We start from the raw sequence: 13,085 nt of genomic DNA, 5'->3' as shown, positions 1-13,085 counted from the left end.
GACTCTAAAGGGATAGAAGGAAGTTTTTCTTCTCCTACAATGCACTGTGAGGAAATCTAGGTATTACATTCTGTGTTCCTTAATGTGTCTGTCTGGTAACGGTATACCTCCCATTGCACCTCATCTCCAAGTTACTCCCTTTCATTCACTGAAAACTTCGACCCTGGGCTCACCAGCTTCCTCTCTACCAAAAGGCACACTTCTGGGTCAGGTCAATGTCCACGAGTACAGTTGTCCCTCAGTATCTGTGAGGGATTGGTTCTAGGACCCCTGAGGATACCAAAATCCACAGACACTCAAGTCCCTTATATAAAATGATGTAGTATTTGCATGTAATCTATGCACATCATCCTGTATACTTTAAATCATCTCTAGATTACTTACAGTACCCAATACAATGTAAATGCTATGTAAATAGTTGATATACTGTATTGTCTTTTCATTTGTATTATTTTTATTATTGTATTTTTATTTTTATTTCCTTGAATATTTTCTATCTGTGGTTGGTGGAATCCATGGGTACCGCAGGACGATCGTATAATGACCCAAGACCCAGCTTCTCCATGCCTCCTCATCCCAGCCATCTCTGCCTCCTGTCCTTGTCAGCTCCCCAGCCCCTGGCTGCACCCTTTAACTTTCTAAGATCATCAGGAAGATTTACACTTTTTCCTTGTAGATTTTTTATGATCTTTTAAAATGAAGTATAATACACATACTGTAGAGTATCCAACTCATATGTGTACGGCTTAATTAAGCTCATTTAATCCTCACATCAACACCATGGGGCATGTTCTCTTATCCTCATTTGACAGGTAAGTAAAGAGAGACTCAGTGGCAGTATCTCCCAGGATATCCAGGACAAGGGTGTGCATGGTCAAGGAACCCCACTTTTGCCCATACTCATCAAGACACAAATATGGTGAAGGATTAAATGAGTTAGTATGTGTGAAGTTGAAAACAACTTTGACATCTAGTAAATGCCTGATTCAAGTCAACTATAATGTTGATAACTAAGAAGGAGGAAGAGGAAGAAGCATTTGTTCAGACCAGATCGTGCTCAAGTCATTAGTGATACCCCTGGTGTGTACTCATGTAAATCATGTTAATTATATTTTGGAAAAAATGCAATTAGCTCGAGTTGCCTATTAATATCAACAAACTAGAGAGAGATGGTAGGGACTGGACAGAGAGAGAACGAAGGAGACCTATGAGACCGCAAGAAGGTTCAAGGGAAGAGAGCCAAAGCAGGTGTTCTTACCGACCTTTTCTTGTTCTGTCCTCAGGAGGGTCAGCATGGCATCTCTGTCGTCCACTGCAGACATCCCTTATACGTTACAACCGAATGGACCTACTTTCTGTGTTGGGCGTGTGCCCTGCATTTCCCACCCTGCTGCCTTGGCTCTGAGTGTTCTCTCTGCCCGGAATGTGCTTCCTGTCACCTCTTCACACCCAACCCTGACCACCTTTAGAGAGTCAGCTCAGACCCACGCCAGAAACTACATTCTCCTTTCTCCACCTCCCTAACTCTGAATAACTGTTCTTCCTGTGGCTCTTCCCTCCTCCTGCCTTAGGTTTATTCACTATTGTGTCTCCTCCCACCCACTATGAACATCTCGAGGAAAGGAAGTATGTCTTTTTCCTCTTTGTGTTTCTTCTGCTTCTCCACTCCTTACCCACAGTAGACACACACTAATTTGCAGTTTAATGATTGGATTTACACATCAATTAGCCTTTTCTCAGCCACATCTCCACTTAGGACAAGTTTCTGCTTCCACTCCCCTCCCTGACTAGAAACCCCAGGGAAGAGGGTTTCATTGTAGCTTCCCCCCACCAAATCATTGGACTTCTCTCAACGAGCTGCCTGAATCAGGCCCCTCCATGGCTCCTCATTGGCCTGCAGCCTGCAAGTAGCTGTACCATGCATGGGGGACACCAACATCATTGTTACCGACCAGAAAAACCAGCGGCCACTTGATCACAAATGAGTCTTATGTATTTGAAAAAATCGTGTGGGATCTCTGGTGGGCTCCCCTGGGCCCACTCATAAACATCTTCCTCCTGCTGGGAAGAAAGTGATGATACAGTCAGGGGACACCACGTCCTCCGGGGACCTCTTGCTCCCTGACGTGGAACCACGTCCTCTGGGGACCTCTTGCTCCCTGATGTGGAAGCAGTTAGGAGATTTGGCGTAGGCCTCGCTGAGACGCAGCATGGTATGCACTGGCATGGCCGTTAGGCCAGAATGAGGCTGGGCACATGGGGCTTGACTTAGAGGCCCTCTCCTAGGCTCCAAGTGGGGTCCCCAGCCCACCCTGTATTCCAACTGCCACTCCCCCAACTGTCACTAGAACCTTGCCTCAGCCCCAGCGCCTGCTGTGCTTTGGATGACCACCGGCTGAGGACCACGTGAAAGCCTCCCTGTGTGGCTCAGGCACCAGCCAGATGTAGTTTCATGAGGAAAACCCAGCTGCCTTTGGTTTTGGTGTTTGTTTTTGAGTGCTTTGAAAATCTGGCTGCCTCTCCTCCTTCTGATTTGCAGGACACTAGTCAGGAAACCGACCAACTTGGTTATTTGAACAGCCTTTCAATGCTTCTCAGCTTCGTGTGAAGACTGCTGTCCTCAGAGGAGCTCCAGACTTTACCAAAAGACAAATAGTTTTTTCTCTTCAAAATGTAAATATCTTTTTGTTAGTATATAAGTAATAAATGTTCACTGTAAATATTCATACAATTCAGAGGATATTGCCCAACTGGGCTGTGTTAGAGATAATCGTATTAACAGTTTGTAGTATCTTTCCAGTCCCAGGAGTGTGCGTGTGTCTGTGTGTGTGTGTCTGTGTGTGTGTGTGTGTGTGTGTGTGTAAAACATGAATGCGATCTTACTAAATATTATCCTCTAATCTTACTTTTTAAATTCAAAAGTGTGTAATAGTGAAATTTCCACATCAATCCATATCTATCTGCCTTTACCTGTGCCAAAATTAATTTAACCATTCTGCTGCTGATGGATATTTAGGCTGTTTTAATTTTTTTTTTTTTTTTGAGGCAAAGTCTTGCTCTGTTGACTGGGCTAGAGTGCCGTGGCGTCAGCCTAGCTCACGGCAACCTCAAACTCCTGGGCTCAAGTGATCCTACTGCCTCAGCCTCCCGAGTAGCTGGGACTACAGGCATGCGCCACCATGCCCAGCTATTTTTTCTATATATATATTTTTTTACCTGTCCATATAATTTCTTTCTATTTTTAGTAGAGACGGGGTCTTGCTCTTGCTCAGGCTGGTTTCGAACTCCTGAGATCAAATGATCCACCCACCTCAGCCTCCCAGAGTGCTAGGATTACAGGCGTGAGCCACCACGCCCGGCCTGTTTTAAACTTTTACGGTTACAATGAATGATGCAATGAACTTCTTTATACATGTATCTTTGCCTATTTGTCTGAGTATGTTCATGGGGAAAATTCCTAAAAATATAACTGTTGGGTAATACACATTTTGAATTCTGACAGATGCTGCTAACTTGCCCCCTGCTACAAGTTTATGCCCCCAAGGGGCTATTCCAGGGCTGATTTACCCACTAGTCACAGTAGGCACAGGGCACAGGGCCCATGAGAGTTGTAGAGGGCCATAAAAATATTTTAATATTTTTAAAAATCAGGAGAAAAAATTGAATATAATAATGAATATATAGCACATAATGAATCTAGCCTGGATTATACCCATCTTTATACCAATGCAGTCATAAAATATAATTATTAATATTTTGTTGCGGAAGAGGAGACCATGAGGGCAAACGTGTGCAGGGCCCGTGCAAGTCATATGTGGCCCTGGAGCATCTATTTCTTCATACCCTTGCTGAGTATTATCTATGACTCTGAGAATTATCTTTTAAATCTTTGCCAGTCTTTTGTGCAAAAAATGACATTTCATGATTGTTTTTACTTGCAGTTCTTTGGTTATTTGTGAGGTATCGTCTCCTAAGTTTATTGACCATTTAAATTTCCTTTATGAATTGCCTATGTATGTTCTTTTTTCATCCTCTTATTGGGTTGCCTGTATTTTCCTTGGTAAAGTTCTCTATTATATTTACAATTTTGCATTTCAGATTTATTGGTATCCTTTGTAATGGCATCTAAAGTGTTTATGTACTCCAAATCTACCAAGCTTTTCTTTTACGCTATCATTCTTACGAAGGCTTACACAAACATTCTTTGTATTTTCTTGTAGAATATCTATGGTTATTATAATTTATAGTAATATCTTTAGTTCATCTGGAATGTGTTTTTGTATAAGATGTGAAATAGCTATTAAACTCTGTTTAGTTTTCCAAGTACATAGCTAATTGTTCCAACACTGTGGGATGAAATTTGCAATTCCACCTTTATCAAATATTAAATTCTCATATATACATCAGTCTGTTTATTGAATCTCTTCCATCCCATTGATCCCTTTCTCTATTGCCACACTGTTACCACAGTTTTAATTATATAGCTCTGTGACATTTTGATTTCTGATAAAGCACATCACCACGCCTTCCCCTATAATCCTTCTCTTTCAAATATTTTTTCTTGATTGTTCTCACACATTTACTCTTTCTGATGAATTGCAGAGCTACATTTTCAATTCATTCAATCCGATGCATTTTGTAAAATTGAAAGGTTAATTTGAGGAGAAGGGGCGTCTTTATCACACTGCACTTGCTTCTCCAAGAGCCTGGTATTTGTTCAGACCTTCTATTCATCCATTTCCGGTTGGCCTTGGGCTTGTCCAAGCCTTTGGCATCTCCGCAGTCTCCTTCTCACACCTCCACGTGGCTCTCTCTGTGTGACAGGTGGCCAACAGCAGGGGCTTACCTGAGTCTTCCTGTTCCCCAGGAGGTTCGTGGGGGACTTTTGCTTTGCCATTTTGGATCCATTTAGTAGTGATTTTCTCAGAACTGTGTTCAGGCTACAAAGTAGTGTGGCAAAGCCCACCATCACCTCTGATTTGGATTTCTGGTCTCTTTCCTTCCACTTTGGCTCACCCTGGCCCATTCTCCTCACTGTACCTGGAGTAATCTTTCTAGTCAGACCCCCGTGGTCCCCTGCTAGAAAACCTTCAATGACTCCCCCAGACTTAATGGCTTAAAACAACACACATTTATTGTCTTACAATTCTGGAGGTCAGAAGTCTAAAATCAGTTTTACTTGGCTAAAATCAAGGTTTCAGCAGGGTTGCATTCTTTCGGGGGGCTCTGGGGGAAAATCCACTTCCTTGCCTTTTCTGCCTGCATTCCTTGGCCCATGGCCCCTTCCTCCATCTTCAAAGACAGCAACCGTATTACTCAGACCTCTGCTTCTATTGCCATGTCTCCTTCTCTCACTCTGTCCCTCCTGCCTCCCTTATAAGTATGATCATAAGAACTCCTGTGACTGATTGGGCCCACCCAGATAATTCAGGATCATCTCCCCATCTCAAAGTCTTTAATTTAGTCATGCCCACAATGTTCCTTTTGACAGGCAAAGTAACATATTCACAGGTTCCCAGGATTAGGATGTGGACATTGTTGGTGGACTCTTATTCTGCCTTCCATACCTGTGGCCTTCAGGGTAAAGTCCAGACCCCTTCACTTGGCTTGCCAGCTTCCCAGTGATGTGTCCCCACCACCCTCTGTCTAACCTCATTCCACTCTCCCCTTCAAACTCCCTCGCCAACTGTAGGAACTTCTTTCAGTTTCTAGAACCTACCCTCTCTGCTTCCCCCAGTCCTGATCCAGGCTGGTTCTTCTGTCTGGGAAAACTCCCCCCGCCTCTTCACTTCACTAACTTCCACTCAACTTCTCCCTATGGCTTAAACCTCACTTTCTCTGGGAGCTTTTGACAACCTCTTCTACTCCCTGCATGTTCCTCCAGACTTTATTAAGGATTCTAATGTCCTCCTCCAATGTTCCTAGCTTGCTTATATTGCCTTTTACAGTATTGCTTGTTTGAAGATCTTGTCTTCCAAAATATAAGCTCTTTGAGGGCTGAGACAAGGGCAGCTCCATGCTTGGAGCTCATTAACTCTTTGCTGAATGAATTTATAAAAATACCAATTTTATAAGAGTATGCAAATTATTTTACTCTATCAGCCTCATCATAAAAGTATTTGTTCATCATTCATTTAACAAATGTTTATTAGGCACTGACTTGGTAAGTACTGAGCCCAGGTAGTTAAAAAATCCTCTTAATGTTATGAGGATCATGAGGTTGCAGAGGTGTGATCATAAGGACACTAATAACAATTCTCTACTTCCAGGGCAACGGACTTGGAGGTCAGTGAACCAATAGATTTCAGTTCTGGAGATCATCAACAACTGGTTCGGAAAGCAGCAAATAAAAACACCCAGTCTAAATCTGGTCAGCACAACCCACCTGCTTCATCTGGGCCACAAGAAACTCGAAGAGATGCACCCTTAACAGCTGCTGAGAAATCGAATACCTACGTGGTACAAATTACAGACGACAGCACCCAAGATGAAAGCACTACTAATTTATCCTCTCCATTCTCAGATGCATCTGTCCGCAGAAGTGAGAATAAACGAATTACATTTTTATTAGAGAAAAGCAAATGTTCTTTTAAAATGTCTCCACAGTGTAGATTGTCAGAAAGATTGAATTTTGTTTTTAGTTTTTCTTATTTATGCTTTATCATGAAACATGATGTAGGGCTGCTATAATAGGCTACCCCCCAAGTTGTCCAGGGCATTCAGAAATTCATAATAAACATATGGTGAACAACTTTTGTTTTTTTTCAAGGAGACATGAATTTGTTACTGATTGTAAAATGTTCTTAGCTACCATAATATTGGCTTAAGTTTTAAAAAATATTAATTCTAATTCAATCTCTTAGATGTTAATACTGTGTAAGTCAGGAGATATATTCAGCAATGAGTAATAGAAATCTAGAAAACTGTGGCTTAAATAAATGAGAAGTGTTTTTGTTCTCTGTCTCTCATGAAAGATGAAGTTTGAAGGTAGGCAGTTCAAGGCTAATCCTGCAGGTCCTGGGTGTACACTTGGCCACCCTTAAAGCCCTCTTAGGGCCTGGACAACTTGCAGGTGGCCTGTGAGCTTTGAGACCCATTGCTAGCTCCCTGTGGCCCTCGCATTCCATCCTGTGGCTGGAAAGATGCCTTTGGAGCTCTAGCCTTTGAGGTAGGAAAAGGAAAAGGCAAATAGCCAAAGGCAAAGAAGTGCCAAGGGAGGACTGCAGCTCTGACAATGCCAAGGGGGTGCCATGCATGGACAGGTGCCCTGAGAGCCAGCCAAATCAGACTTCTTTTCAGAGGCATTCCCAGAAACCACCCCCAAGAGTTTTCAATGACATGTCCCTGACCCTATTGTATCACATGGCCACCTCTACCTGTAGTTTTTCAGTTGGGCTCATTACCACCCTTGCAAGATCTAGGTTAGACAGGGAGAAAGTTAGGGAAAATGGATGTCACTTAGTAATTAGCCACCTCTGCCACAGATACCAGGCCTCCATGGGGTGTTGTGCAAGAGGAATGTTATTGCATTTAGTCCTTATGACAACTCTGTAAAGCAAGTTGTTGTGTTGCCATTTTACAGATGAGGAAATGAGGCTTAGGGAGGTATAACAGAAAAATATGTAAAGCCTCCTCACCAATGTTGGAGTTAGTTTTTTGTTTGTTTTTGAGACAGAGTCTCGCTCTTTTGCCTGGGCTAGAGGACTGTGGTGTCAGCCTAGCTCAGAGCAACCTCAAACTCCTGGGCTCAAGTGATACTCCTACCTCAGCCTCCTGAGTAGGTGAGACTACAGGTGCTTGCCACCGTGCCCGGCTAATTTTTTTGTTTGTTTGTTAGTTTCTATTTTTAGTTGCCCAACCAATTTTTTCTATTTTTAGTAGAGACGGGCGTCTCACTCTTGCTCAGGCTAGTCTCGAACTCCTGACCTCAAGCCATCCTCCCGCCTTGGCCTCCCAGAGTGCTAGGATTACAGGCATGAGCCACTGTGCCCAGACTAGAGTTAGTTATTTGTATCTGCCTCTCCTAGAGGACAGAGGCTGGGCCATTCCCCACTTTAAAAAAATTAAATAGTATGTAAGAAGATGAAAGTGCTGTGGAAAAAAAGGAAAAGTATAGCAAGATAATGGATTAAGAGTTATGGGGTTACAATTTCTTAAAGCAGTTTTATGGAGATATAATTTACAAATCATAAAATTCATCCCTTTTAAATGTACAATTCAATGGTATTTAGCATATTTACAGAGTTGTCAACCATTATCACAATCAACTTTAGAACATTTTTATCACCTCAAAAAGAAACCCATACCCATTAGCAGATACTCCTATCCTCCCTCCCCCTCACCCCCTGCTAACTACTAATCTACTTTCAGAAGTCTCTATGGATCTATTTATTCTGAACATTTCCTATAAATGGAATTATACAATATGTGGTCTTTTGTGATTTCCTTCCTTCACTTAGCACAATGTTTTCAAGGTTCACCCATGCCGTAGCACGTGTCAGTACTTCATTCCTTTTTATGGCCATATGGTCTGCCATTGCCTGGATATAACACATTTTGTTTATCCATTCATCTGTTGACGGACATTTGAATTCTTTCCACTTTTAGGTTACGAATGATGCTGCGATCAACATTCATATTCAAGTTTTTGTGTAGACATATGTTTTCATTTCTCTTGACACCTAGGAATTGCTGAAACATATGATAACTCTTTATTTCACATTTTGAGGAACTACCAAACTTTTCCAAAGCAGCTACATCATTTTACACTCCAATCAGCAATGTATGAGAGTTCCTGTTTCTACAAGTCCTTGTCAACACTTATTATTGTCTGTCTTTTTTTTATTTTTTTATTTTTTTATTTCAGCATATTGTCTTTTTTATTATAGCCATTCTAGTGTGTGCAGTGGTATCTCATTGTAGTTTTGATTTGCATTTCCATGATGACTAATGATGTTGAGCATGTTTTCATATGCTTATTGGCCATTTATATGTCTTTTTTTGAGGAATGTGTGTTTAAAATCTTTGCCCACTTTTTAAAAAAAAAACTAGCCATTTTGTTATTTCTCATGATTCTGTGGGTTGACTAGGTTAGTTGGGCAATTCTTCTGCTGGTCTTGATTGGAAGCTCTGACCAATTATAATGAGATGGTGGCTGAAGCTGCTACAGCCATATGACTCCATGACATGACTGGCAATTGTTGGTTGTTGGTTCTTTTCTTGTGGCTTGAGCTTCTCAGTCCATGGTGGCTGGGTCCCAGGAGAATTGCGCCAGATGGATGAGCACCAATACACAAGCAGTTTAGCAAACCTCTGCTTGCATCACACTTGCACTTGTCCCATTGGCCAAAGCATGTCATGTGGCCAAGCCCAGGGGCAATGTGGGAGGGCATTATACAAACTGCTCATTTTTAATTCTGTTATTTGTCTTCTAGTTGTTGAGTTGTAAGAGTTCTTTATGTATTCTGGATACTAGTCCCTTATTGGAAAGTCCCTTATTGAAAACTCTGTAGGTTTGCTTTCACTTTCTTGATGGTGTCATTTGAAGCACAAAGCCTTTACTTTTGACAAAATCCACTTTATCTGTTTTTAGTTTCATTGCTTGTGCTTCAGTGTCTATCTAAGAAATCATTGCCTAATTGAAACTCATGAAGACATACACCTGTGCTTTCTTCTGAGAGTTTTATCTTGTGTATATGTGACTATGATCCATTTCTAATTAATTTTTTGTGTGTACAGCGTGAAGAAAGGATCCAAATTCACCCTTTTGTATGTGTACATCCAGTCATCCCAGCACCACTTGTTGAAAAGACTATTCTTTCCTCACGAAATTGTTCTGGCACATTTGTTAAAAATCAATTAGCCATAAATATAAGGGTTTATTTCCAGACTCAACTCTATTCCATTGATCTATATGTCTGTTCTTATGAGGCCAAACCTCATTTAATATTTATTCCCTTATGGGCTGTGATACGTAGTAGATGCCAGATTAATGTTAGCTAAATGACTATTTTAATGTAGGCAGAACATATTTGGGAATATACATTCTGATACTCTGATTAAGACAGCTCAGTCCCATTCCCTTGTTGTCATACTTCCCGTGCACAGAAACTGCCCAGCAAAACGACGGGGTTGGTGATCCTATAAGTTAACTTTAAGCAGTATTATTTCATTTTTCCCCTTTAAACTGGAATAAAGCCACAAAAAAAAAAAAAAAGGAAATTGTCATTGCCAGAGACATATTCAGAGGGCCCTGGGAAAACCTGTGCTGTAGCAAATAAGCAAAAAGATATGCCAACGTAGCGTGAACTGTGCTTCGGCATGTCTTTCACTTGGAACTCTTTGGTCTTGCTAATAATTCGCCAGGTTGTCTGGTTTGTAGAAGGCAAGAGAGTTGCTAAAGGCAGGTGGGCTGAGAGAAAAGTGGCGGGAAAGCTCTGCCAACTCTCTGCAGCCTAAGTCCGTCTCCAGAGAGGTGAACACCCTCTCCACCTGCCATCCTTGGGGTGTTTTGTCTGCATTCGTGCAGGGGTGCAGTGTAGCTGGAGCCCTGGTGCTGTGCCTGTGATATCCTGAGACTTTCAGGTCATTTTTGATCCTAAGGAGGATGGGGTGTGCATCATAAGAAATTAAATCCCTCAGCTTGTCTTGAAAATTATGAAGTTTCAGTGGATAAACCCTCAGATCTCCAATAAAACACCTCTGACAGGCCAGGCGCTGTGGCTCATGCCTGTAATCCTAGCCCTCTGGGAGGCCGAGGCGGGTGGATCGCTCGAGGTCAGGAGTTCGAGACCAGCCTGAGCGAGACCTCGTCTCTACTAAAAATAGAAATAAATTATCTGGACAACTAAAAATATATATAGAAAAAATTAGCCGGGCATGGTGGCACATGCTTGTAGTCCCAGCTACTTGGGAGGCTGAGGCAGGAGGATCGCTTAAGCCCAGGAGTTTGAGGTTGCTGTGAGCTAGGCTGACGCCACGGCACTCACTCTAGCCCGGGCAACAAAGTGAGACTCTGTCTCAAAAAACACAAAAACAAAAACAAAAAAACCCCACCTCTGACAATCCAGATTATTTCCTAAAAGTTCTGCAGAGCCGTATTTTTGTTGTTCTTCCATTTGCTGACTGTAAACTAGCACTGCCTTTCCCATCCTCAAACAATCAGAGGAAAAATTCCTTCCATTAAGTATTAAAAATAGGTAATTGCATTTATACTTCTGAATACGTGTCATAAGAATAACGTTTGTGTTTCCTCAGATTTCATTACAAAAGTGTTCCTCATCCTGTCAGTTCAGTTGTTGGTTACTGCGACAATAATTAGCATGTTTGTTTTTTGGTAAGTCTTTATTACCAATGTCAAATTAAATGTTAAGTTGTTCACATTAATTTTTATTGAATCAGCTTGATTTAATTTTGATCACTTAAAAATAATGTACCTCTTTTTTCTCAATCATTCATAGGAGATAATATTTCTATAGATTTGTTTTTCTGAGGCATTTCCTAGACCAAGGTGATGGTAGATTTCTAGGATTTTACCTTAACTTCCTAAGCCAAGAACTTGTTCTTACTCTTATTTTGGGCACTATTTTCTTTCTGCCTTTTTTTTTTTTTTTTGAGACAGAGTCACTGCTGCCCAGGCTAGAGTGCAAGTGGCATCATCATAGATCACAGCAACCTCAAACTCCCCGGCTTAAGCGAGTCTCCTGCCTCAACCTCCACAGTGGCTGGGACTACAGGCATGGGCTATGAGGCCTGGCTAATTTTTCCAGTTTTAGTAGAGGCAGGATCTCACTCTTGCTCAGGCTGGTCTCGAACTCCTGAGCTCAGGCAACCCACCTGCCCCAGCCTCCCAGAGTGCTAGGATTACAGGTGTGAGCCACTGCACCCAGCCTGCATTGGTTTTTCTTTGCTTTTCTTTTTTTTTTTATTGGAGAAAAGGCATACCAATTTATTTAATGTGTATACAAGGGGAGAATCACAGAGTGATTACCCCACTATTTAAAAAAATTTTTTCTCTGAGCTATTTCCACAGATAGAACTGTATAAAGGGCCAGGCGCGGTGGCTCACACCTGTAATCCTAGCACTCTGGGAGGCCGAGGCGGGTGGATCATTTGAGCTCAGGAGTTCGAAACCAGCCTGAGCAAGAGAGAGAACCCGTCTCTACTAAAAATAGAAAGAAATTAGCTGGACAACTAAAAATATATAGAAAAAATAGCCGGGCATGGTGGCGCATGCCTGTAGTCCCAGCTACTGGGGAGGCTGAGGCAGAAGGATCGCTTGAGCCCAGGAGTTTGAGGTTGCTGTGAGCTAGGCTGACGCCACGGCACTCACTCTAGCCTGGGCAACAGAGCCAGACTCTGTCTCAAAAAAAAAAAAGAACTGTATAAAGGAAAAAAGGTGAGGTTATGGAGACCCTGGAGGCTGGAACACTGTTAAATTCAGGAATTATTGGAGGGACTATGATCCACTACTGTGCTTATATGCATCTGATGAAAATCTGTATCTACAAAACACAAATATGAGAAGTTGATTTCTTTGGCTTTGAGCACATACCAATCTCAGTATTTTTTAAAATAAAAACCTTTACCAGGACATTTACATGGATCGAAATTTGACTTCTTATTTATTTATTTATTTATTTACTTTTGAGACCAAGTCTCGCTCTGTTGCCTGGACTAGAATGCCGTGGCGTCAGCCTAGCTCACAGCAACCTCAGACTCCTGGGCTCAAGCAATCCTTCTGCTTTATCCACCCGAGAAGCTGGGACTACAGGTGCTTGCCACCACGTCTGGCTAATTTTGTGTTTCTATTTTTAGTTGCCTGACTAATTTCTTTTATTTTTAGTAGAGACAGGGGTCTCACTATTGCTCAGGCTGATCTCAAAGTCCCGACCTCAAATGATCCTCCCAGAGTGCTAGAATTACGGGCATGAGCCACCTCACCCTGCCTCACTTATTATTTAATATTTATTATGAATATATCTATTTTAAGAAAAAGAATGTTTCTCTGTTTCGTTCCCCATCTGTCATTAATCAGTTAGGGTTTCTCCCTTTCCTTCCGTGATATTGCTTTACTTCTACTTAAA

The sequence above is a fragment of the Lemur catta genome, chromosome 11, assembly GCF_020740605.2.
Source record: "Lemur catta isolate mLemCat1 chromosome 11, mLemCat1.pri, whole genome shotgun sequence".
Classification (NCBI taxonomy): domain Eukaryota; kingdom Metazoa; phylum Chordata; class Mammalia; order Primates; family Lemuridae; genus Lemur; species Lemur catta.
Note: the sequence above shows the minus strand (reverse complement) of the source record.